At 42.5% G+C, this 26,600-nt stretch overlaps 1 protein-coding gene across 2 annotated transcripts in view; it reads right to left on the bottom strand.

Moving 5' to 3' along the window:
- Positions 1–1,793: 1,793 nt before the first annotated feature.
- KCTD12 (potassium channel tetramerization domain containing 12) overlaps positions 1,794–26,600 on the bottom strand; it is a 96,431-nt gene continuing 71,624 nt past the window's right edge. The window contains exons 2-4 of one of the 2 annotated variants that reach the window (XR_009536864.1): positions 4,278–4,525; positions 3,256–3,401; positions 1,794–1,854 (exon numbers count right to left, since the gene is read on the bottom strand). The gene's annotated coding sequence lies outside the window, so the exon portion shown is untranslated. Of the gene's footprint in view, positions 1,855–3,091; positions 3,150–3,255; positions 3,402–4,277; positions 4,526–26,600 lie in introns of those variants that run through there. The other variant, XR_009536865.1, reaches the window with a different exon arrangement.

Raw genomic sequence — 26,600 nt, forward strand, 5'->3', positions numbered from 1 at the left:
TGCAGAACATTCGATGACATGGGAAAGTGCTCATCATATAATATTAAATGAAAACACCCAGATACAAAATTATATATGCAACACGATCTGATTTGATTATGCATATATATGTGTGTGTGATTCCAAAATATTAATCTTGATCATTTCTTGGCAAAGTGGTTAAGAGTACTTTTGATTTTCTTCTTTATGCTTTCAAAAATTTACTAAATTGAGCATGTATTATTTTCATAAGCAGAAAAGAAATAATCTTTTCAGACTGCTACACAGAGGTAAGATAGTCCTCAGTTTAAACCTGCATGTTATTGTTTATTTATACCACATTCTACTCCACTAACTTCACTTCCTATCGTCTGGATTTCCCAAGGCCCACATGGTTCAACTTTGTTTCCGGCATCCGGGATGCAAATGAGGCCAGCAGGCTGACTTCTGGGTGACTCAGCGCATCATGTGTCAGGAAGCAGAAGGAACCAGAAGACCTGGATCCTGGTCCCCAACCTGACCCCAAGAGTAATCAGGGCCTTGGAAACCCCTGAGCATCCTGGGCCAAACTCTCCCCATATATGAACGGAAAGATTGGGCCCATCTCACTCGAAATTTCTACTTTCCATGAGCTGCTAGATCCAATGGCAACAGAATGCTCTAATCGCCACGAGTGTGAGGTTACTGCAAAGTTCTGTTCACAGAGCAAATGATTCTCACGCAACCAGGAGTGGTGAAAGCCAAGAGTCATAAATATGCAGGAGATCCAGCATGCTGCTTTATCTCAGAACAAATCTCTCAGGCAAAATGTTCATTGCAGATGTAAATACAGCCCAAATTTGGGGCGGGGGCTCAAAAAAGAGATAGGCAAGGTAGTCTTTGAGAAACATTAAATTATGTAATATTCCAAACATAAATAAGGAGTTAATATTTAAGTTTAATATTTAAGTTTAATAGTCTGAATTCATCTGAATCATCAGGTGACTCAAGTATAAACACCTGGAATGATTACAATAACCTGATCTGAACAATTAGTCATAGAAAATATAACCCTTAACTTGGATGGGATTATTGACATTTTAAAGCTAAACTCTGAAAATTATACAAGCAATACATAAATTCACTGTAAAATAAAATTCAAACCATACAGATATACATAGAGTAAAAACTGGAAGTTCTCCTTCAAGTCTCACCCTCTGCCCACCCACGCCTCTACTTATAGGTAACCTATTTTAGACCTTTTAAAAGTACATATCTTTACATAGTTCCTGTCTGTCTCTCGCAAAACACCACAAGAATATCTATAAATATCACAAGTCTTTGTTCTGTCAAATTTAACTAAAAACTTGACAAATTTCTTACTAAAATGGAATAGTTGCTTTTCAAAGAAAAGTCCATTATTTATAGCTTCTAGAATTGATGCTGACCATTATTCTCTATCTCTGCTAAATCTTATCTTTAAAATAATAAGCAAATAAACATGGATATTAGAGGAAGAAATGTTACTAGGACAGCAAGAACAGCACAGAAGCCTCTGCGTGCACAATTCTTGGCCTCCCAGACACAGGCATATGCCACCCTTATTAGCTCAGACTCTTAACTGAGCTCAACAGATGCCCCAGGTTAGTTCCCATTTGACAACACATCCTGCCTGTGGGCACTGTTAGGAAACAGCATCACAACTCTCGCTTCTCTGCAAAACCCGGACAGAGCTTTGGGCTCGAGAGGAAGGATCAGGTATTTTGCAGGTACTAGAAGTCCAGAGATGGCACTTAGGGACCAGCCCTTAAGGTTTCATTATTTAAATGCTGACACGGACAATTTATTACTGGCAAAACCAACTCTGTGCAGAGATCACTTAAGTATAGAGCTCACCTAAGAGGGGAAAAACATAAGGAATTAAATACAATTAGCCAGACAGCTAAGGCCCTAAAAATTATTACATTAGGCTCAGGGAGGGGAAATGATGCTTTTGTTAAGTAGAGGAAATACACTCTATCTACTAATAAAAACTATCATTTATTGGTGCTTCCTATTCTAAGCATCTTATGTGTAAGTTAAACAATTTAATTTCACAACAAACCCAGACAAAGGTGCTATTATCATATCCATTTTAAAGATGAGGAAACTGAAGAACAAAGAGCTAGTCAGCTTCATCTTGACAGGATCTTGGCTCTCCCTCCTAGTAGCAAAATGGCTGCAGTAGTGTCAGCCTTTACATCGCCTCACCACACCATTCAGAGGAAAAGAAGCCTTTTTCTGGAATCCACATTCTCACTGGCCTGATTGTGTTACATGCTCTTCCCTTATGGACAGGGAGACTGAAATATTCAGATTAGACTAAGCCAATCAGAACCATCTGATTACATACCTGGGGTATAAGTAGGATCAGTGTCATGTAAACTTCCTGGGGGATAACGGATGCTGGAGAGGTGAACACCAAGCGTCTACTACAGTACTCATCAGCCAGAAAAACACAGAGAGTTCCTCCAACAGTATAATTATAATATACTCCAGCTTGAACCTCTTAATTCCCATTGGCACTATTTGTTCTGAAACAATATGTCCTCCACGTAGTTACCTTTTTTTTTTTAAGTCAAAGTTTTATTCTATCTCCTCTTCCCCAGGATCAATTTTTCCTAGGGACAATAGGTTTGCAATACATGTTGGGCACTCTTAGGCATATATGTGATAATTATTTTAATTAGAAAATTTGATAGTGCAGAAGTAGGACTATCACATACTTTGTGATTAGAGAAAAATCAAGATTTCAAATGAGAAGATTCTTTCTACCTAGTCGTCATACATATGCGTTATTTTACCCCTGAGTTATAGAGTTAGTGCTTACACACAAGCAAAGCGCACAAGTGAAAACAAGAACTGTATGAGCCCTTATGAAGTGCTCAGAATTGCTCCTCTGCTTTTATTCTAAACAGATAATTAGCTAACCAATTTAAAAGATGTTCTCAAATGAAGATGCCACGGTGTTCCTTGGGAACACATTTTAAAGTTTAATGACCTTCACTATCAGTGTGACGCTTATACTGAAACTAACATTGAATTCAAGTTAATCCAATAAATATTTGTTAAATTTAGTGTACCTACTATGTAACCATCTTGATCATGCCCGTGTCTCAGTAGAAAACATCCTCTACAGTAGCCTCCATAAACTAGAAGACCACAATTGTACATAAGTTGATCAACACATAGGTATCTGAGCATCTGTGCTAGGAAAATAGGCATGCAAACAAGTGTAAATGTTATCCTCGACCTTACCTCTCCAGGATACATGGTTGAATTCCATTTTCCTAGTTCTTCATCATTTCCATGGCTTTTCTCTGGACCTTCTGCTAGTTTTCCACAGGTACGATAAATTGATGTCTCACAATTGAACTCCACAAATACAAACAACAAAATGGATTCTAGAAAAAAATAAGTGGTTTATTTTGAGAAGCAGATTCCCAACCACAATGCTTTTACATTAAGTTGTGCTTGAATGGAAAAGAAAAATAAATATAAAACTGAAAGAGTAAACATAAAAGATATCACCTAATAATCCAGAAACATCTCATATGATTGTTACTAGGGACGACTAATCCAGTACATCCCTTGGCTAACAACAGCTGTCCATAACTGAAGCAGACCAGCAACCATTCCCAGGCCTGCAACATACATGCACGCTGCCGAGAAGGACTAACTATCAAAGCCTGAGCAGCTCCGCAGTTCCTTCAGTTCTGCTCTTAAAGAAGTTTCAGAATCATTTTAGACCTCTCCAGTGTGATTTAAAGCTCCAGAACAGGCCTATTAAGGGGTGATTGAGGTCATCTTGTTTAATGCAAGAATCCCTCTACACCCATGGTTATCCATCGACCCAGAAATGGGAAGCTAAGCATGGCTGCTCCTATGATTGTCAAGTTCCAAATATCGGGAAGCCATTCCTTACACTAAGTCAAAGCTGAGTCCTTATACACCTCCACTCTGCCATTCCTACCAAAATATGTCTAATCCTTCTTCCAATGACAAGCCTTTAAATAGAGGAAGTCGGCTATCATATTCCCTTCTTAGTCATATCTCCTCTGTCTTCATAGAACATCCTGCAGCTCCCATATATTTTGTATCATCTTTCTCCTTGTCACTTCGGTTAAGCAAGTTAAGTGATACAAAATCTAGACGTTTTGAAAACTGTACCTGCTTCCTTTTCTACCACACTGCTTTTGTTAAAGGTGTTTATATTCATTTTGCAGTCACTCCGAATTAAACAAATAAGTGAACCAGTATACAACCCAATAAGCATTTACCCTGAGGATGTCCATTTTGTCATGAGTCAACATTCATACTGCTTTGTGTCTCTTTAAATGATACTCTGCTGATTTCCTCCACCTTTGAGTCTCTCTGTATTCGGCCTTCCCCATTCAGTCATTCTTGCCCAGGAGATTAAGGTCAGGTAGCAAATGCCTCTTTTCTCCATCATCTAACTGATCATGCTGGGTGTGACACTTCAACCTCTCCTTCATCTGGAGAAGTGACCTCATGTTAGATGGTAATGCTGTGGAGGAAAAAACAGAAAGAGAAAAAGCCTATTAACCTTCAGAAAATGATCGTACAATTTGTGCTTCTCAACACCTGATTATTTTCTAAGCAACAAAACTTTCAATTTATTAAGCCCTAGGTGGGTAAGTGATGCTTTTATAAACAGAGAACATGAGATACCATTTTTCAGTGATCCCGTGGCAACCACACAAACTGGGACAGATTGAAGTAATGACCAACTATGAAAACCACAGATCTGAGTTCCAAACACAAGGTGTTCTGTCTGCACATTTCTACATTGTTATTTAGATAGGTAATTCTAACATGTAACTCCAAAAGGCGGAATTCAGACTTGGTCTGAAAGACCTGGGTTATAATTGTAGGTCTGACCGAAGTATTCAGTATAGACCCAGCTTCTACTGTGTATAGTACCCTTACCTATCTTTACCTTCAAAACACCCTGTCAAGACCCAGGAAGAAGGGCTCCATTTTACAGATGAGATCACTGAGGCTTGGAGACTTATGACTCGATGAAGCTCACGTAAGTGCCAGATGGAGTTAAAATAGGAAATAAATCAATCATTGAATCAGGATACCATGCTAAGTATTCATCGTAGTAGTCTTCAGTGTTTATTATAGCCTCTCTTCTCTGAGATCTAATATAACAAAATTAACTTCTGCTTTTACTTGCCCTAGATTTTTGACAAGTGACACAAGCAAAAGTCAAAAGAGAAGAAGGATCCTAAGAAGGTTGCAAACATGTGTCCTGAAGGATACATCCCCAGGGCACTGCCCGGCAGCCAACCCTAATCTTGGCTTCAGGGATGAGAAGCCATCACATGCTCTGATAATGCACGAACACTGCAAGGTTATCTCAGCACCTGCTAGTGGCCACGCCTCCTTCTGTTCCTTGCTACAGAAACCTGACTCTAGATACCTATTTCCAGCAAGTATATAGGACCTTACAAAATACTGGGTCTCAAGACAGGAGTACCCAATGTTCCACCCTCTCTGGATTAAGGTATGAAAACATTTTTTTTTAATGTACCAGTGTGGGGAGGGCATATTTTTTCTTTCTCATTTTCTGAGATCACTGGGAATTTTCTCACTGAAACTTTTTCAGAAAAAAAAATCCTTGGGGGGGCTGTGTAATTTTCCAGATATTTATGAACCCTCACACCACTTACTCTGGGATTAACCACATGAATATCATGAATCATTTTTAGGTAATTTAGCACAGAACAATTTTCTAATCTCTGCTTTGCCATTTTCTTTATAACTGTGGGCTCGTGACATATGTTCCTTCATCTGTAAAATGGTGATAATATTAGCCTACTCCAGGGAGACTTTGTAAGAATAATAGAAGAAAAGCCTTTAAGTTCATCTATAGCAACCACCCCCATGGATGAAGATTTCTAAGGGATCTGGGAGGGGTCAGAGGGAGCACAGAGGGAGTGGGATGATATAAGGAACTGAGAGCAAGAAGCCCAGCCCACCCCTCCCCCAAATATATTATCCCACCTTATCTTTCTCTAGTACAAGCACTCTCTTATGATCTACTTCTTCTGGGCCAACAGTTTCTCCATCAGACCTCCAGTAGGTCCCAGGTAACTACAAATCCCATGTTAAGAACACTTGCTTAAGATTTTGCTGGAGCTTCTCACATTTCTATATATGCATTGCTGATTTTAAGACTACTCGAAATATGTGAAAGCCATGGCTAAAGATTCTTTCATTAAGGAAATTATAGTGATGTGGAATCTGTTTACTTTTCACCTTGGAAACCAAATACATTACCTGCCACTTCCTGTTTTAGGCTTAATATGGTTGACAAGCTCATAGAGCCCCGTATCAGTAAAGCAAAAGTTGGTCTCCAGTGGAGACCATCCTGTCATTCTTACATACACAGTTAGCCTTGGAGGGAATAAAGTAATACCCACCACTGGAGAGCCAAGGAAAACAAAAGAGACTAACCTCAACTGAACACCAGCATGGCAGAATTGTGAAAAAATAAAGCCACAACTTTACTGGATTTAAAAGGAAATTACATAGAGAAAAGCACATTTTTTTTTGGTTCACCCAAATAAATAATATTTAACTCTATTAGTAACTTCTACTAGTAGTTAATTCCTACTCGCTTCTACTGAAAACACTTAGTTTGCAGACAATGTGTATCAGTGCTTACAGGTCAAGACACTGACAAAACCTCAATTCAGGAGCTTCCCTGGTGGCGCAGTGGTTGAGAGTCCACCTGCCGATGCAGGGGACGTGGGTTCGTGCCCCGGTCTGGGAAGATCCCACATGCTGCGGAGCGGCTGGTCCCGTGAGCCATGGCCGCTGAGCCTGAGTGTCCGGAGCCTGTGCTCCGCAATGGGAGAGGCCACAACAGTGAGAGGCCTGTGTACCGCAAAAAAAAAAAAAAAAAAAAAAAAAAAAAAATTGATTCAAAACATAACAACTTAGACAGGATTTTTGATCACAGATGTCAGTGTTTTCAAAATGCTAGAATATCACTTAATAGCAAGCACTTTTTTTAAAAAGAGAACTCAACTGTATTTGTCTATAAATTTAATGTGATAACCCTACTTTTTTAATTACATAAAATTTTAGTATCTATATTGAATTTGATGAAGATGTTTACCCATAAATATAGCTAAACAACAACTAACTCCTTCTTATGGGAACAAAATCAAGACAAAGGATATACTCGTCAAGTATAATATCTGATAAATTTTAGTTTAGCTTCACAAGTCTTAAAAATGACCTAGACTAGATGATTACATATTCGTTCTCCTCTTCCTTTCCAACCACCTGCTTTGTATCATAAGCCATACCCCTCCATGCTTTTGATCCCTTTCCTGCATATGTTAAAAAGCCAGTGGTCCAGTAATTTCAACCCCTCTCTCTCTATGTGTTTCCATCTACCTTTTCAACAGTTATCAAATTAACGATCTGTTCACCTCCAAGTCACTACTGAAGCACCCCATAAATCTACAGATGTGCTTTTGATTCAATACATTTTACCCTCATTCCTTCTCTGCTAGACCCTAAAGAAGTCATTCAGATTAGGGAAAATTATTTCCAGAAGAGAATCATCAAAGGAGTGTTTCATAGCCTTCAAAAATCTACATCAAATCTGTAAAACTTTGATTGTGAAGTATTAATTAAGCACTACCATTGCAAGGTACCGTTAAAAAGTGGCAAATATCTGTGTATATACACAAATGCATATATGTAAAATCAATCAAATATAAATACATAGGTATAAACTATTTCAGTAGATAGTTGTGTGCATGTGTGTTTACTATTTTTGGCAGCTCAGTATCCACTTATCCTTTCTATAAAATACCAATTTTCTTTTGGAGAATTACATCTTTCCAGTAGTATTGTTTTAGTGGAACAGTAAATCCAGTGCCTGCCTCCCACTAGGAAAGTCAAATAAAACAGCATTCCTCACACTTTCTCAGAAGAGTCAGAAGCCCAGGGAATCAGCTGCTGTCTTCCAGGATTTACGTCTTATGTGAGAGACGCTGGGCTGGAGGAAACGCTTGAAATCATTCTTTCCAGCTATGGTTCCCTGACATGGCTGTTCCTTGTCTGGAAACATTCTGAGCCCTTCAGAGCAACCTTAAGAAATGACTATTGCCAAACCCTGTTCTCAGCCTTCCAATTGATTTGCTGAGCTCCTGGTCAATTTCCAGGAGATTCCCTTCTTAAATTGCCCAAAGTCAGTTTCTGTTGCCTGCAACCCAAGGACTCTGACCATTACAGTTACTGATGAAATAAACACTGAGTAGGAACACACATCAAATATATTATTTACATTTGGGGTAATTAGTATATATGGATAGATGCATCCAGTTGATCGAGGAGTAGAGGACCCAGGGAAGTTGAATTTCCAAGCAGGAAGGCTACCATGAGCTCTCTCCAGGGAAATGACAAGAGCTGAGAAAACATCTTTTTCAGGCATGATACACACACACATATACCTAGCAATATGTTCTGAAGTTTCATTAGTACCTCCAATGGAATATCAATTAAAATTCTCAACAGGGTTTTTCAGTGAGAATTCCAATAGTGAAGAAATGAGTCATCTCCCGGTGTTGAAAAATTTTGTACTTTATGCAGCAAGTTTAAAGAACATTTCATCCAACTATTCAATATATTTGTAGATTATTATACTCAAATGGCTGAGGGTATTTCATTGTTCACCCTTGCTATCTCTTTTAATAGCTACTTACTGTCCTGATTCCCCTACATCACCCAGCAAAGAGGGGATTTCTTCACTTTGTTGATGCAGAGCATTAACTTAATGTTGCAGAATTTAAGATCTTCTCTTTTATAAACTTATAATACCCTTTCTCTCCCTGTGCTGTAAGTCTGATTTAATTATCTCCCAGAAATCAGTAAAGGTACTATTATTGTCTTTGCTTGCCCTTAATCCTTATTTGATTAAAGTACCACATGCTTATTAATTGGACTGGGTTTACCTCAACCTGCTCAATTGTAAATATCAAAGGCAACAGTGGGACTGCTGGGGTGACTTTAACAGGCACCCTGGATTCAACAGATGGTTCTGGGATAATCAGTAAACCGACAGAATCCACAAAATACCAGTTCCTCTCCTTCGTGCTGCCCTGTACTGCCAAGCCCCCCGCACCTCCTCTGGGCCCAGGTCCCCTTCTCTTTCAGAGCTCTAGCCAGCAAGGGAAAGGAGATATTTATAGGAATCAGGAGGGTGTGTGAAACCTATTATTCCCCATTCGAACAGGCTGGAATCTTTTTCAGTCTTGTAGGCCTTTGAAAGACTTCAAGTGCTATTTGATTGAAGCCCTGCAGTATTGACAAGAAAGGGCTCACTAAAAATTTCAGCATTTGAAAAAGAAAGAGAAAAACATAGGCCCCTGTCAACACACTTTTTTAAAGAAAGTACATGTATCATTGTGATGCTTTTACCAGTGAGTGACCTTTAAGATTCTAGGACAAATAGAGAAGGAAGGAGGGAAGGGAGGGAGAGAAAGAGAGGGCTGGTTGTCTTAGCTCTAAGAGGGAGCAGTATTACACCAAAATCATTTTCCCACCAGCAGGCATTTCCAGGGTTTCCACGAATACCAGGCACACCTGCAGCATAGGAGAAGACATTTCAATATTACCCTAAGTGTTAGTTTCCTATAGGGCTGTCATAACAAAGCATAACGAACTGAGTAGCTTAAAGCAACAGAATATTTTTCTTTCGCAGCTCTGGAGTCTAGAAGTCTGAAATCAAGGTGCTGGCAGGGCTGGTTCCTTCTGGAGCCTCCAAGGGAGAATCCGTTCCTTGCCTCTCTCCTGTCTCCTGGTGCTTGCTGCCATTCCTCGGCGTTCCTTGGCTTGCAGCCACATGGCACTCGCCCTGTATGTCTCTGTGTCCCTGTGTACAAACCTGCTTCCTCTTATAAGGACACCAGTCATTGAATTAAGGCCCCACCATAATCCAGGATGATCTCATCTTTACTTGATTACATTGGCAGAGGCTCTATTCCCAAATAAGGTCACATTCACAGGTACTGCGGGTTAAGACTTCAACATATCTTTTTAGGAGACACAATCAACCCACAACACCCTCTATAGTACAAAGTAGCCTTGTGCTACTGCTTAGCTATTCCGTGTTCCTCTTTGTCTATTCAACCCTTTCTTGAACTGGTTCTCAGTCACTGTGGGCCTTACATGGATGTACTGTCATATTTTAATTTAAATTTTATAGAGTAGAAGACAATTTGCTGTGAATAAGAGGTGAGGAACATAATCTATCTGGATCCAAATAAAGACTGCTCACTAGAACACAAGAATTTTGCCTTGTAAGTATATGAGAGAAGGGCAAGCAATAAGTCCACCAAAATGAACACCACTGGAGCAAACTAGTGAGCAGTGTGAGAAAGGGGAAGGCTTTCCTGGACACCTTGAAGCATCACTACACTGCGACAGCAATTGCACTGTAATTGTTGCTTGCTTGTTGTGCTGTTGGGAGACCCTCAGTCTCTTGCAGTGTGCTGTCAATCTGTTAATGCCTAGAACACAAAAATGTTAAGAACCTCTAGATTCATTGTTGAGTGTAGATCAAATGCTCCAACTCTAGCACCACTTCCACTGAATAATCATAATTTACCAGGTGCTTAACTCAGTACATTGTCTACAGATGAGAATTTCAGACCTATAAAGGAAATGATTTGGGGTAGCAGAGAACCTTTTCACGTTTATTCAGTGATTTGTTCCATGTATATAGGAAAATAAACCCAACTCAGGGCTCAGATAAAATCACCAAATGTCACTGGAAAAAAACAAAAACTGATCTCAAGAATATGAATCTCAAGACATTTGTAGCTTCTGGAGAGCACCTAGAAGACTCTGCCCAGGCTCTAAGCCCCAGCAGGTCACTGAGGAGCAAGAAATCCTGTCACTGGGGATTTGTTCTGAAGATGTGTGAAGAGCTGCTCGACACAATGCAATACCCACCCCCACGTAACAGCTAAGAACTTATAGAGATTCTTTCATCAGATACTTTTCCAGTTGAGAGAGAGGAAGGAACCTTTCTGGGACACATAATGAAAGGAGAAGCAAAAGGGACCCAAATAATGTCACCCTTTCCTGGCTGTGCCCAGGGGCTGGTGCTGTAACTCTTCTCCCCATGGAGCTTCTGTACAGCATGTCCCTAGATGACATTTTCCATAACTTGGATGATGAATCCATGAGGTATGAGATCTGCACAATTATTTTCTCAGAGAAAATTCATGTTCAGTGAAGAGAAATGAGGGAAAGAGATCTGGGGAAAAGGAAAAATAATGTGTTCTGTTTTTGCTCCAATGATCAACTTCTTCATCCCTCTGCCACCCTAACCTGCTGACTGCCGAGTCCTGTGTGTCTGATCCTGAAAGGCCAAGTGAACGTTAGGTCGTAAAATGAGAGCCCAGGTCCCAGTGGCCTTCCATCACTCTGTACAGTCCACAGCAATCTACTCAAGAAGACACTTCCCATGCCCCACTGAGATGCTGGGTCAGATGCAGAAACATCACCGATTAAATGCCAATAAGAGTGCGTAAATTTGTAGATGAGAGGAGGACTCTAGAAATGTGAGTGGTGCTGAATCTCTCCTGTGCTCACCTTTCCGTCTCTCTCCTTCAGAAACCTCTTCCCTACTTTTCTCCACAAAATCCTCCAGCCAGAACTCCTGGGCCACTATGCTGGGGCTATAACCAAAATAGCATGTTCTCTTTCATGGGACACAGTGGTGCTGCCGAGTTACTTATGCTTTTTGGTACTGAGGTGCAGCAAGACCATCTTGTGGCAGTGACTGGTAGTCATTTCCCTCTTCTTTCCTGGGCACACAGCTGGACCTCCCTTTCCAGCTCCCTCATAGTTAGTTATAGCCACAAAATTGAATTCTAATTGGTGGATTGTGAGGGCTGAGTGACACTCACAGGTCTGGCCCATGAAACTCCCATGCACAGTAATCCGTGTTCTTTCTCCATCCACTAGTCTGATGCAACAAATACAACCACTTTGGAAGCCACATGGGGAGGACAGCAGAGCCACAAGATAGAAGGAGCCTGGGTCTCTGAATCACCACTAGGAGCCTCCAATCAAACCCTTTAGGGTGTTACATAAGTGAGAAGTAAACTTCTATTGTATTTGAGCCATTCTACATTCTTTACTCAGATTTGTTTGTTACAGCAATGAATCTACCTTAATTAATATGCACCTTCTTTCTGAGCTGCCCATCATGGGGCCTGTGTGCTTTCCTATACTGTCTATCACTAGAGCTTCTGAAACAATACAGCTGATATAAGAGAACTTGTTCCTTACTGGTGATAAAACTTTACTAAACAACAGGCTTCTATATTATTGTACAGAAGAAACAGGGTAAGCTTTAGAGTCAGACTGAGCTTGATCCCTTTTCCATAACATTCTGCCCAGGTGATCAACATCAGCTCACTTAATCTCCCTGACCCCAAACCCTTCTCTGTAACTGGGATCACTAGCCCCAATTAAATATTAGAATAGAGTTGCAAAGCATAATGTTTAAGGGGTAGAATCAAAGCATTTAGGACAGTGCCTGGTACACAGTAGATCCTCAATGACTAGAAGGTATTATTATTTATATCTATTAGCATTTACTTGATTGTACCCTTTAAGTATAGGAACAATATCTTATTCATCCTTCTATCTTCAACATCAAGCATGAGTTCCTAGAAGATGTGGATTATGTCTAATTTATCTCTGTAACTCCAAATCTAGAACAGTGCTGATTACTTCAGTGAAAGGAAGCTCTCCTTAGTATTAATATTCTCACCAACTGTGACCTCCAAAGCAAGCATCGTGTCTATAAATCTTTCTCTAGAATCCAGGAGGGGGACCTGCATATAACAGGCACTCAACAATAGTAATTAATAAACTAATTTCTCGCTGGTAGGTAGATGATGTGATTCTGGTTATGGGCATTGGTAGGAGGCAGTGACCGTTATATCGCAGATGGGTCTGTGAGAGAATCTAGGTTCCAAATCAGTAGTAGCCTGAATTTTCAAAACCTCCTGTACTACGTATGTGGCAGCACTGCCCACCACAAACAGAACACTCATTCAAAACTAAGCATTCTCCAGTTCCCACTTGCATAAATAAGGCAGACAATGTAGCCTTCCCAGTGGCCTCACAAAGTTGTCATGAAGGTCAAACACCATAATAGATGTGAAATGATATACATATATAGAAGGATACTATTATGGTTGTTATTATCAAAAAAGCCATCTTCTGTTATCTTTGTTATCAGCACTCTCATGGTTTGCATTCTTTCCCCTCATCTGGTAGGATATCCTGTGTCATATCCTCTCCCTGCATGAGGCACGACCATAAAGTAAAATATTAAGACAAATATTCTTATATTACATATTACATAAAGACAAATACTTTTATTATTAAATTGACTGTTTCCTGGAAACACACCCAGAAATGACTCATCCCTTAGAATATAGGGTAATAAAGCATTTCATTTTGTCCAGGACAAGACTGTATCACACACAAGAAAGACTAGCAGGTGATAAGCCCCATTGCACTTTCTCAGATTGTTTCAACAATGAGTAGACCCGTAAGCAGCCTCTGAAATGAAAAACAGGAATTGGGAGGAGAAGGTAGAGCAAGAGCTGAAATGAGGAAAATAGGATGAAGTTAAGCTTTGACGTAGCTGGAAGAAATGTAGTTCAATTACACTGTATGCATATAAATAATTGCCCTGATTACATCAAACGAAGCTTGAAAGAAGGTTAGATGTGTCGCCAGGAGAGCTGCCAGGCTTAGGGCCAAATGACCCCACAAAGTTATATTCCCTTGGTGCTTTCTCCAAGTCCTCCCCTTTGGAGGCTCTGATATTTCACGCTGTTAGCACACACAAGTGAATTCATCTCTTGAGGATTTAAGCTCATGGGAGATTGAGGGATAAACAAAAAGGCCAGCACGTGCCTTTATGCTGAGCCATGTAGCATTCAGGATCTTCATGCCTGTCTCCTCAAGCCAGCCCAGCCTCTGCAATTATGAATACAACACGGAACGCAGACTGAAAGCAGAAGTTCACTTTGTGAGCCTAGCCTTGGAGCTAGCCTGAGTCCATGAGTGAACCACTTCTGGTCCATTCATCAGCACAACAGGAACACACCTGTCTCCAGGAGTCCGTGCATCAAGTCGGGGAAGATGGGTACCTTTTGCCTTCCCAGGAGACAGCCTGAAATGTCAATGCCAAAGTTGACCTCTCTTGATTCCCTGCATCCCACACTCACCTGTCCTTTACTCCCCCACCTAAACCTGGATGTCATACGCTTTCTCATTCTTCATAACATTGATAAGGTCACACAAGGTTCTTGAGCCTCATGTTGATTGTATGTGAAATGTCTTATTTCTAAGGTTAATATTGCCAATAGACGATCTCAAGGACAATGTGATTTTTTTGTGTGTGGTACGCAGGCCTCTCACTGCTGTGGCCTCTTCCGTTGCGGAGCACAGGCTCCGGACGCGCAGGCTCAGCGGCCATGGCTCATGGGCACAGCCGCTCTGCGGCATGTGGGATCTTCCCGGACCAGGGCACGAACCCGTGTGCCCTGCATCAGCAGGCGGACTCTCAACCACTGCACCACCAGGGAAGCCTGACAATGTGATGTTTTTATTCAAGTTGTCACCTCTGCTTAGAAGAACTAGTGTTATGTTTCCTTAGAGAAGAATATATTTGGCCTGTTTATGATGCAAGTGCTATTCATTTGATGGTCGCATCTGCAAATCCTCAGGTATTCAACTTTCTTCTAAGACACAAATATTCTTTTTATTAAAATTACTTAATAAGCACAAATTCCTTGCCAAAGGAAGTCTGAAATGGCAGGTTTTGTAACTAAAATAACAACCGGTACCTGAGGCACAAGGAAGTTGTTGAAATAACAATAGACTGGGATTCAGAATACCTGGGTTCTTGACCTTGTGCAGCCACTAAAGCTCTGGGAAGCCTGTTTTTCACACTTTCATTCTCAGTTCCTTATCTAAGAAGTGAGAGAGCTAGATGAGATCATTTCCAGGGTTTCTTTCTGCTCTAAATTTTTATGATTCTAAGGTACTTGAGCTGGAAAACATTGCTAAGATGGAAGAAAAAGAGCTACCAGTGACTACATCTTTACCATGTTTCAGGTGTTTTGCACACACCATCTCATTCAGTCCCTAAAACCACCCTATGAGTAGGTCCTATCATTATCTGCGTTTCGCAGATAAAGAAACTGAGGTCCAGAGCTGTTATGTGATTTGCCCAGTGTTATGGATTGAATGTGTCCCCCAGAACTCATTTGTCAAAGCTCTAACCCTCAATGTGATGGTCTTTGGAGGTGGAGCTTTTGGGAGATGATTAGGTTTAGATGAGGTCATGAGGGTGGGATCACTGCCCATCCTCATGATAGGATTAGTGCCCTTATAAGAAGAGACCAAAGAGAGACTCCCCCTCCCCCTGACCTGCTCCCTCTCCCTCTCTTTCTCTCTCTGCTCTGTGACGACATAACACTACAAGAAGGCAGCTGTCTGCAAGACAGGCATTGAGCCCTTACCAGGAACCAAATCAGCCAGCACCTTGATCTTGGACTTCCAGCCTCCAGAATGATAAGAAATAAATGTCTATTGTTTAAGCCACACAATCTGTGGTATTTTGTTATAGCAAGCTGAGCTAAGACACCCAATGCCCTATAGTTAGTACAACGTCTGAGCCCTGTGCTAAAAACAGAGGCTGAATTAAACTACAGAAATGTCTGAAGAAACTGTCCCCAGGGCAATCAGCTGAATGCCGAGAGTTCCCGTTCTTGGGTGCCGCTACTCTGAAGGCAGGATTAAAATTAATTAGTGTCAGTGCCAACCCTACCCCCGATTGCATAGCAAATGACCTAGGTGGTCTGATCTGAAGGACAGGCATCTAGAGGCAGCTTTGTATAGAAGAATCTCATTGGCCCAGGAGCTAGTAAGCGGGGCACCTGCTAAGCCACTGTTCGAAAGTCCATTCTTCAGGAATAAGCACTGCTCTCTCCCCGGGGCTCTCTTTCAAAGTGCAAACTCCACTGGATCAGGACGCAGAAGTTCATTGCTCCAAGCTGGCCTCTTAGGTGCAGTCGGCAAGGCAAGCAAGCCGCAGATGATGAGAGAGGGTGGGAATTGGGAGGACAGAACTGACAAGAGGGAGGAAAGAAACGAGGGGGAGGGCAGATGAAGACAACCACCTACTTCTCCCTTTGCTGGGACCAATCCTAGAGTAGAGAATTCTGCTCCAGACTCGAGCGCAGACGCTAACACCATTATTTATAGCTTACAGCCTCCCAAACCAGGCGGCACTACTCATATGGGAAGGGTACCAGAAGAAGCAGGGAGATACGATGGCGGGGACATTACCACCGCAGATGGTGGCCATGCAAGCTGTGGCGGCAGCTTGTTCAGAGTGGATTCTGTTCTGCTTTAATGGCATCTGTTTCCAAGTTAGGGTTGAGCTTCCAGGTCTGCTGACTCTGTTCCGCTTGAATCCAAGTCGGTGGCGGGCACCACATCCGGACCTCTCAGCCCTCGGGCAGGCTGCCTTGAGCCCAGGCAGAAAATGGAATTTCCCCTTCCTGCCTCGTTAAAGGAACCATCTAAGTTCACTTCTCTAACAGAAGCAATTTGGGCTGAACCGAGTCTTGAGCAGTAATGAGCAAAGGCATCAAGTTCCATGATCCTTCCTCTGTCTCAGTAACAAATGCACTGGAGTAAGAAGGAAATCTCTACACATGTCCTTACTCCCGCGGGGAATATGCGACTCCATCTGCCGTTTCACATGGGAAGGGCCGTGGATGGCAACCGTTTCTAAGAAACCATTTAGAAAAGTTTTTTACAGGCCATACTTTGCATGTTTATCTCCGTTAAGTATTTCGCTAGGCAGCAGGCAGAGAACATGGGGCACAAAATGTCCTCAGTGTCTTTAGCTGTATCTATATTCAAGGGAGCAAGCCATTCTAGAGGTTTCATCTGGAATATCCAGATAATGAAGTTGCCACATTAATGAGATGTTTCTTATAACACGTCTCCTAATCCATTCTTCCATCACCGTGTTGACCCAGCTTTCATTTCGGCCTCTTCAGCCCCATCTCAGGCACCAGATTTGTGGTTCAAGTGTGGACTTGTGAGGAGGAAAGTGTGAGAATTAGATCATAGGTTGAACCAAACCTCACTGCCTCAAAACACAATGAACCACTTTTGGCAGCCTGGCCAGTCCAACAGGAAGGCCAGCGGCTGAGGAACAGCGCCAAGCTTTAGCTAAGCACTCAAGTGTTGAGAGGTTTCATGCAAAAATCCTGAAGCAGAGCAGTGGAATTTTCCGGGAGTAGAGCCCCCTGACTCCTGTCCTGGAAATCGTGCTTATTGGATGGTTTCTGGCTCCCAGCAACCCGGCTCAATTTCCTTCAGGCAAATAGAAATGAGCGCCAACTTTCCGCTGCCCCATCCTAACCAACAGGGGTTTGCAACAGGCTCTGACTCCTCTCAGCACCCTCTGCTCCACACAGAAGGTGGGTGGCAAACAGCCAGGCTCTGGGCTGGGTCAGGGGAGCAGAGACTCAAGCAGAGCCCTGGTTCTGTGCAACAGGAATGTGGGCCACCGTGGCAGCAGAGGGGGGATTTGCGGGAGGTTCTAAGTGTCCTTAGGGTTCAATTTCAACAGAAAGGAATCTCCGTCCACCTTCATCCTTTACTGATGCAAACACTACCTTGGTGGGGCACTGGGAACCCACAGTTACACAAAGGCAGAGCCAGGACTAGAACTCGAGGCTCCCGATGACTCCCCATCTACTCCTCCTCTCAGTCTCCTGGTGCAAGGGATGAGAAGAGAAGAAGGTAAAGAGGGTCCTGGGGGCTTCCCTGGTGGCGCAGCGGTTGAGAGTCTGCCTGCTAATGCAGGGGACACGGGTTCAAGCCCTGGTCTGGGAGGATCCCACATGCCACGGAGCAACTAGGCCCGTGAGCCACAACTACTGAGCCTGCGCGTCTGGAGCCTGTGCTCCGCAACAAGAGAAGCCGCGATAGTGAGAGGCCCGCGCACCGCGATGAAGAGTGGACCCCGCTTGCCACAACTAGAGAAAGCCCTCGCACAGAAACGAAGACCCAATACAGCAAAAATAAAATTAATTAATTAATAAACTCCTACCCCCAACATCTAAAAAAAAAAAAAAAAAAAAAGAAGGTCCTGGAGTGGAAAAATTTGAGAACGTCCATCAAGGGTTTTCTGAATCAGAAATTGTGCAGTTTTCATCTGTTGTGCCCACAGTGCTCACGAGGTATCTGACTGGCTCCTCCAAAGACCTGTCCTTATTGAGTGGTGCCATCTCTGGATGCAGGGGAACAGAACTCAGCTCTGTCCCCAGGCACAGAGAAAGAGCCCTCTGCCTCCCAAGGCCTCTTTCTTGCAGGCTGGGCAGCCTGCAGCTACTGTGGAAACATGCGGAAACCTAGAAAAGGGAAGCTGTGGTTCAGCCTTAGCAGACAAAATGCAGAGATGGAGCATGGAGGGCTTTCAGCTAACCCACAACTGCAGAGGCCCCTGCCCTACTACCTCCACGGGCGCTGTTCAAAAGCCAGTGTGAAAGCACGTGAATTCCCCTGCCTGTGGCAGAAACCGTCCCATTAACTCATTGTAAAACGGGGCTTTGAGAGTCTAAAAATAAAAGCACAGTTTCTTCTTCTTTAGATTGTGGATCGACATGCAGCACAAAAGCTAGATTTTAAGCCGGGGCTCATGCCATCTTTAGGAAACGTGTATTCATACTGAAATCCAAGCCTCCAGGATTTTTCATGTGGGTCCTCCAGATGATATTGCTTGTTTTGTCCCTTCTTATGTACAGAGATAACAGTAATCACTCTTTGTGGTCCATGCCAGTGACCTCAAATACATCAGACAGAGTACATGTTCTTATTCCCGTTTTACAGATGAATAAAATGAGGCTGAGAATGTCTGGTTGCATGATTTGCCCTGGATTGTACAGCTAACAGGTAACAGGGTGGTGACTCAAAACCAGGCCTGGACCTGGAAGCCGGGCTCTTTCCACCCACCTCAGGTGCAGCTGGCCGCATCTCACAATCAGTTCAATCCTGCTCTCCATAAAGCTGAGCACATAGAACCCCCAGTACACTCACCCACCACCCATCCCACACTCTCCTGGACCACTAAGACTCAGCAAAGGTCAACTCTACTCTCACCATTCCACTGAATGCTAACCGGAGAAAGGCGAACTACCTCGTTTTCTTTGAGATACCTAAAAGCTCTTGATATGCCAATCAGGGGTCTACTTTGTAAGTGTTCTCCCCATGCTGGCTGCCAGCAGGCTGGTTTCATCTTTCGCTAATACCTATACACTTGTGGCCATACTGATGGGTTTACCTGAGGTTACAATCCTAGACAGAAGGAATCTAGACTGTTTAATTTTTGATTCAGTATCAAATAGAAAATCACTTAGAATTAGGTCTTTAATAAATGTTTGCTCTCTAACTGGAGAGAGCGGTGATAATGATGATTGATGATGATGATGACGACGGGATAAAGGCCTGTGAGGTTCTGGTCTGTAAAAAGCATCCAGAGTGCTTTACCAGAATTATCTCTTGAGATTTCCCAACAAGTTGCAGTAGGGGACTCAGTGGACACGGGAAGCACAGTCTCTGTGAACTGGTTTTCTCTGGTGGTACCAAATACTGGTTAGGGTCTCCCCTCTCCCAGGGCACTGAATGAAGGGGCAGAAGAGGCTCAGAGGCTGTGGAAGGCAACTGCTTCAGGAAGAGTGCCTGTCAGCACACGGAAGCATCACCTGCTCCCATAACAGGGAGCCAACTGTGTCTGAGTCATCAAGCTCACAGCCAAACAGACAGGCTGGAGAAAGAAATCAACAAACCTTCACATTGGTGCATGGATTACTGGTTTGCCTGATAACATGCTGAGCATGACTCAACGGGGGGGATGCCGGAGGAGAGAGCCGGTCCCCCTGGTGAGCCAGCTGCATGTTGGGGTCTTCTCCCAGAAGGCTCTGCATCCCATGACCGAGCCCACGAAGCAGAGTCAGTGTGATAGCACGGAGCCTCACCCACAAACGGTTAACAGCCATAGCTGTGGTCTGAGTATAAAATGAGAGCAGAAATAATAGGGATAAGAATGGTGGGGACACTCTTGAGCCAGGATGGGGCATCCTCCCAAAGAAGACACTCAGACCCTGGCTGTGAATAGCTTTTAAAATGCTCCAAAACTGTTCCCCCAGGTATTCTACATCAGTCAAAAATTACCTTTAGCTTCTAAAGCAATTAAGTGACTGTAAATAAAGAATACAATAGCTTATGTTATGCCTTGAGTCCATACATCACACACCCCAGACTAAGAGCCATTGCCCTGATTCCATCTTGCATTTAGGACATTTGCTTTTTATTGCATCCGTGGTTTGCTGAGTGCTTTCAGGGAGAATAAATAAGGCTTTGAAGGAACAGCACAGGAAGTTTATAAACTGGAAGTCTTTTTTTACTTTTAAAATAATTTTAGACATATAAACAATTATACGTCAATGGTTTGTAATCTGTTAAGAAGATGTACATTTTTTTTGGAAATCAAATCTTTAATATGAATACTTTCTGGCTTACTTTAGAAATAGGACACAGAAATTAACCCACAGATTCATATTTCAACCATCTCTAGTCCGTTTTGTTATTTTATTCTACAGTTCATGGAGATTAGAACTGGAAAAGAATTAAAATGTGTTTTTTAACTCATAGATCCTTATTCCGTTTTAACTGCAGGTAAAGATGACACACTATGGTGAAGGCATTTTATTACAGTTCAGAAGGGCAAAGACTGTGTGAGTTATGAGCTGTATGGGATGGGGGGCACTGAAAGATGCATGACAATTAAATTCAGAAATACCCATCATTTCTTGCATATGGTACTGGAACAGATAAATAACACTCATGTCATTCTTTGCATTTGCTTAAATAAATGGCCTTGGCTTACTAGAAATACCGAATGTTGTCTTTTATATTAGAGCAAGCATTAGTAATGATACCACTGTCTCTGCACTTGAGGTCAGTTGGAAAGATGAGCATGCCAGTTGCTAAGATGATGAACTCTGAGCCTTCCTTCTCTCGGACACCCACACACCCACATGCAAACAGTGAGCAGACCTGCCACGTGGCCTCAGAGCCGCAGGGGAAAGCGCACAGTCTGCAGCCAGCCCAAGCCCAGATCCTGACTCTACCACTCACTAGCGCTATCGCCTTGACCAGTTGCTCAGTCACTCACTCTCTGCCTCATTCTCCTCCTGTGGAAAGAGGGGCTAGTAACACCTCCCGTTATGTGGGTTCCTTGAGTTGTATGGAAAGCGCTTGGAACAGTGTCTGGCACATAATAAATGCTACATAGCAGCAGCTTTTCCGATGAGAAGAATCTTTTTTTTCAGATCAGTGCCTTCCTTACAACCTCCACTTCTACTCCTCTCCAGCTCCTACACCCACCCTCCCCAGGTCACTTGCAATGAGTAGGATCCTAGCTGAGCTTCCTGCTTCTAGTATATTCCACGCCACCCACCTCCAGTTCAAATCAAACATCCCCTCCTTTGTGGCTCACTCTACCCAGTAGACACTTCTATTACAGCACCTACTGCACTTTTGACTTTATTTATCTATCTATATTCATGTGTAGTGGAGCTGAAAAACACATTTAAAAATTTTTTTTCAGTCTTATTGAGATATAATTTTTATACGTGATGGTATGAGTTTCAAATGTACAGAATAAAGGTTCGACTTATACTGTGAAAGGATTACCACAATAGGTTTAGTGAACATCTGTCATCTCATATAGAAACAAAACCAAAAATACCTTTTCCTTGTGATGAGAAATCTTAAGATTTACTCGCCTAAAAACTTTCATATATAACATAGAGCAGCGTTAATTATATTAATCATGCTGTATGTTACATTCCTAGTACTTATTTATCTTATAACTGCAAGTACTTTGACTATCTTCCTGCAAGTCCCCCTCCCCTTATCCCCCATCTCTGGTAAACACATATCTGATCTTTTTTTCTATGAATTTGGGTTTTTTTTTCTTATTTTAGATTCAAAATATAAATGAACTTACATGGGTTTGTCTTTATCTGACTTATTTCACTTAGCATAATGCCTTCAAGGTCCATCCCTGTATGTTGTCACAAATGGTAGGATTTCCTCATTTTTTATGGCTGAATAATATTCCATTATACATATATGTTTATATATATGTATATATACACATATTCCATTAATATTCCTATATATATATACATTCCATTAATATTGCATTATATGTATGTGTTTGTGTGTGTGTGTGTATATATATATATATATCACAACTTCTTTATCTATTCATCAATCAACAGACATTTAGGTTGTTTCCATGTCTTAGCTATTATAAATAAAGCTGCTATGAACACAGGGGTGCAGGTATCTTTTCGAGTTAGTGTTTTCATCTCCCTTGGATATGTTCCCAGAAGTGGGATTGCTGGATCATATGGTAGTTCTATTTTTAATTTTTTGAGGATCTTCCATACTGTTTTCCATAATGGCTGTACCAATTTACAATTCCACCAACCGTGCACAAGGGTTCCTTTTTCTCCACACCCTTGTCAGCATTTGTTATCTCTTGTCTTTTGGGGGATCATTCTAACAGTTGTGAGGTGATATCTCACTGGGATCCTGATTTGCATTTCCCTAATGACTAGTGATGTTGAGCATGTTTTCAGGTACCTGTTAGTCATTCATATATCTTCTTTGGAAAAATATCTGTACAGAAGCTTTTTAGTTTGATGTAGTGCTTTAGGTGTCATATCCAAAAAAAAAAAAATCATTGCCAAGACCCATGTCAAGGAGCTTTTTTCCTACATTATCTTCTAGAATTTTTCATGAAAAACACATATTTTGAGAGCTGATATCAGAAGCAGACTTAGATAGGAAATTGTCTTCATTTACGAAAAATACCTTGACAGGTCAATTTTGGCAGGAAAGATGAGTCCCAAAGACTCTGACTGTAACGAGAAAAAGAAAGAGATCTAGTTCCTGTGCATGAGAGGGACACATACATTTGGGCATCAGGGTGAGAAGGGAAGAATAAGTCGGGTAAATGGGGCAAAGGCAGTCAAACAACATGAAAAAGATTTCAGCTTGCAAGAAAAAGGTGGCCAGTGAGAGACTCCTGGTGACAGGAGCTGAAGGACATTTAAAACAGGAATGGGTCATCTTTAAGTTCAAATTGTTTGTATTTATGAGACGTGAGAAAGACCTAACACTTGGGTAAAGCCTGATACACCCACAAAGGGCTTGTGTTAAGTGGTTTGGGACCAAATCAAGGAAACGAAGCCGAGTTCCAGGCAGGAGTTGAGATGAAGTAGAGGGAAGAGGGGAACCACAGAAATGAGATAGAAGTGAATGTAGGAGTTCAGAGGCTTACAGCTTGGAGCCTAAATGAAAATATATACCTTCGGGAATTTGCAGAAATCTTGCTCATGAGGTTGGGCTTCCCAGCATATGTGCAGTGAAAGGCTCAAGGCCATATTATTTAAATCCCAAAACCCAAGTGTCTTGGCTTAGGTCTGCCGAGAAGCAGACATGATTGGACATTTAAGAGATTTACTGGGGAAACACCTGTGAAAGAGTAAGGGGAGGGTAAGTAAGGGGAGGGTAAGCTGGAGAAAGTAAGAAGAGACTTCAGAGAGAGATGTAATTCTGACACTCGTGAAAGAAGAGGGGCCAGGAAGGAAAATTGGGTGGAAAGAGCCTCAGATCACAGAGCAGTTCTACAAAAGATCCAGCCAGGTTGGTGGAAAGTCCTCAAGTCAAATACACTGTTGGAGGAGTCCTGAAATAATGCCCTCACCATGCTGGTAGCAGCCCACCAAAAGTGTGTACTCAGTGCAAACATGATAGTAGATCCGGGGGGGTGGGGGCAGCAACTGGGGCTGTCAATTAGCCATGCTCCCAGAGCAGGGCATTGGAGCTGCACATTTTCATCACCAGCACCCAGAGGTACCGCAGCTGATAGGAATCATGCCTGATTCATCATTGGATGCTCAACTGCTCAACACATGTTTTCTGAATCGCTAAAGTGATCCAACCTGCACATCAAACAATCATCCTAAATAATCTTCAAAACCAAATGTTGTGTACATGAGGATTCATTATGCTATTCTTTCTATTTTGTGTATTTAAAATTTCCCTTAATAAAAAAAGTTTATTACAGGGAATTCCCTGGTGGCCCAGTGGTTAGGACTTGGTACTTTCACTGCTGGGGCCCGGGTTCAATACCTGGGAGGGAAACTGAGATCCCACAAGCTGTGCAGCACAGCCAAAAAAAAAAAAAAAAAAAAAAAAGAAAGTTCATTACAAATATTATTTAGAAACATTATTGTGTTTCCTCAAAAAATTAAATATAGAATTAATTAAATCTAGCAATTCCATTTCTGGGTATATACCCAAAAGAACTGAAAGCAGGGACTCAACCAGCTCTCTTCATTCTCAAGTTCATAGCAGCACTATTCACAATAGCCAAAAAGTGGAGACAACCAAAATGCCCATCAGCAGAAGAAGGGATAAACAAAATGTGGTATATGCATACACTGGAATATTATTTGGTGTTCAAAAGTAAAGAAATTCTGACACATGGTACAACATGGATGAACCTTGACAGCATTATGCTAAGGGAAACAAGGCAGTCACCGAAATGCAAACACTCTACAGTTCCACTTATATGAGGTAACCAGAGTAGTCAAACTCACAGAGCCAGAAAGTAGAATGACTGGTATTCACCGGGGGCCGGGAGGAGGGGGAAATGGAGAGATAAGCTTTAATGGGTGCAGAGTGTCACTCTGGGCAGAAGAAAAAGTTCTAGCAATGGATGGTGGTGATGACTGCACAATAATGTGAATATACTTAACGCCACTAACACACAGCTAAAAATGGTTCAAATGGTAAAGTGTACCTTGTACATATTTTACCACAATGCGCCGCATGGCATGTGGGATCTTAATTCCCCAACCAGGGATCGAACCTGTGTCCCCAGCAGTGAAGCTCAGAGTCCTAACTACTGGACTGCCAGGGAATTCCCAAAAATATATTATTCAGAGGATATATCTGACAGGGAGAAAAAGGTAAACAGGGCTACTCCACGTGACCATGTGGTCTCATGCTTTGAGTCCACCTCTCTGCCTCCAGACCCCTAATGAAGTCAGTACAGCTCCCGACTTCTCCTAGCCCAGCCATGTGGCTGGTGGGCTGGGTCCAGGGCTCTCCCTAATTGTTTTCCTCCCAGAGTCTGCTTAGGGCAACTTCTCAGACTCCACACAGGAACTTCCTCTCCAAGCAGCCATTCCCAGCCAGCTGATCCCACCAAAGGCCACAAAGCCCAGGAGTCTGTAGCTTCTTAAACCCCAGACGCTGGCCCTGTGCTTTGGCCCCTTTAAAAACTGAGCGTCTGCTTTGTAAAAATAAAAGTTAACTTGTTATGGTGAAAGTAGCTTGATGGCCTCTCTTTCCCTCAAAGACTTCTGCCAGGAGATGGAGTGAGAAGGAAAACCCAGGTGAGAAGCAAACGGAGTCTTTGTCAGGAGGGTGCTACAAGGGGCTGGCCCTGGGGGGTACGTGTTCTCTGTGTTAACAACAAACCGGATAAACGGAGGGGGGGGCAGGAGGCAAGCCTGGGTGTGCCTTTGGTACCTGCTTTCCCCCTCTTCTTTTGCTCATGCTTCTGACCCCTGATCGTGACACCCTTCTCGCTTTCTACTCTGCTTCAGGCACTAAATGACTGCAGACACCCTGTCCTTCTCTCCACTTCCATCTTCCTTCCTGCACATCTGTCCACTCACTCTATCAATTTTATCACTCTAGAAGTTCCAAGTCATCAGGAAGCCTGAGTTCAGAGTTTGGGCTCCACATCCTATGTGTTCAAGGCAGTGCATCAAGTGTGTCAAATAAGATAATACGAAATCAGTGTGATCAATTATGCTTATAAAGGTGGCAAAGACAGCTAACCCAAGGCACCAAAAAGCCTATACATCACCTAGATGGATTTATAGATCAAGGCATCTGGGTCTATAAATTGTTCAGAAGGTCAGGGGAAGAGGACAGAGAGAGCACAGGATGTTCAGATAAAGGATGCAGAAGTGTGGCTCTTCTCTACGGTGAGGATACTCAGAGTGCCTGGACCCCTCTGCCCCCTGAGCCACTTGCCGTGTTAGTTTCCTTTAAGGTAATCCAAAAGCAGTTCTAAAGAGTTTAAGCAGAAAAAAATATGATTAAAAGAGATTAATTCACTTACAGAGAATTTAGAAAAGCCCCTCAGTAGGCTTGGGGGCTAAGCTGCCCAGAAAATGCCCCAAGTCACATTGAATCAGCCCGGTGGTTACAGAGACCTAGGCGACCACAACCAGCGCCGCCAGTGTGGGCACACCAGGCTCCCCTCGCCTCGCTGCGGCAACCGTCTCCAGACACTGGATGCTCTTCCCACAACACTAGCCAAGATGCACCTCACA

Source organism: Lagenorhynchus albirostris, chromosome 18 (assembly GCF_949774975.1).
Source record: "Lagenorhynchus albirostris chromosome 18, mLagAlb1.1, whole genome shotgun sequence".
Classification (NCBI taxonomy): Eukaryota; Metazoa; Chordata; class Mammalia; order Artiodactyla; family Delphinidae; genus Lagenorhynchus; species Lagenorhynchus albirostris.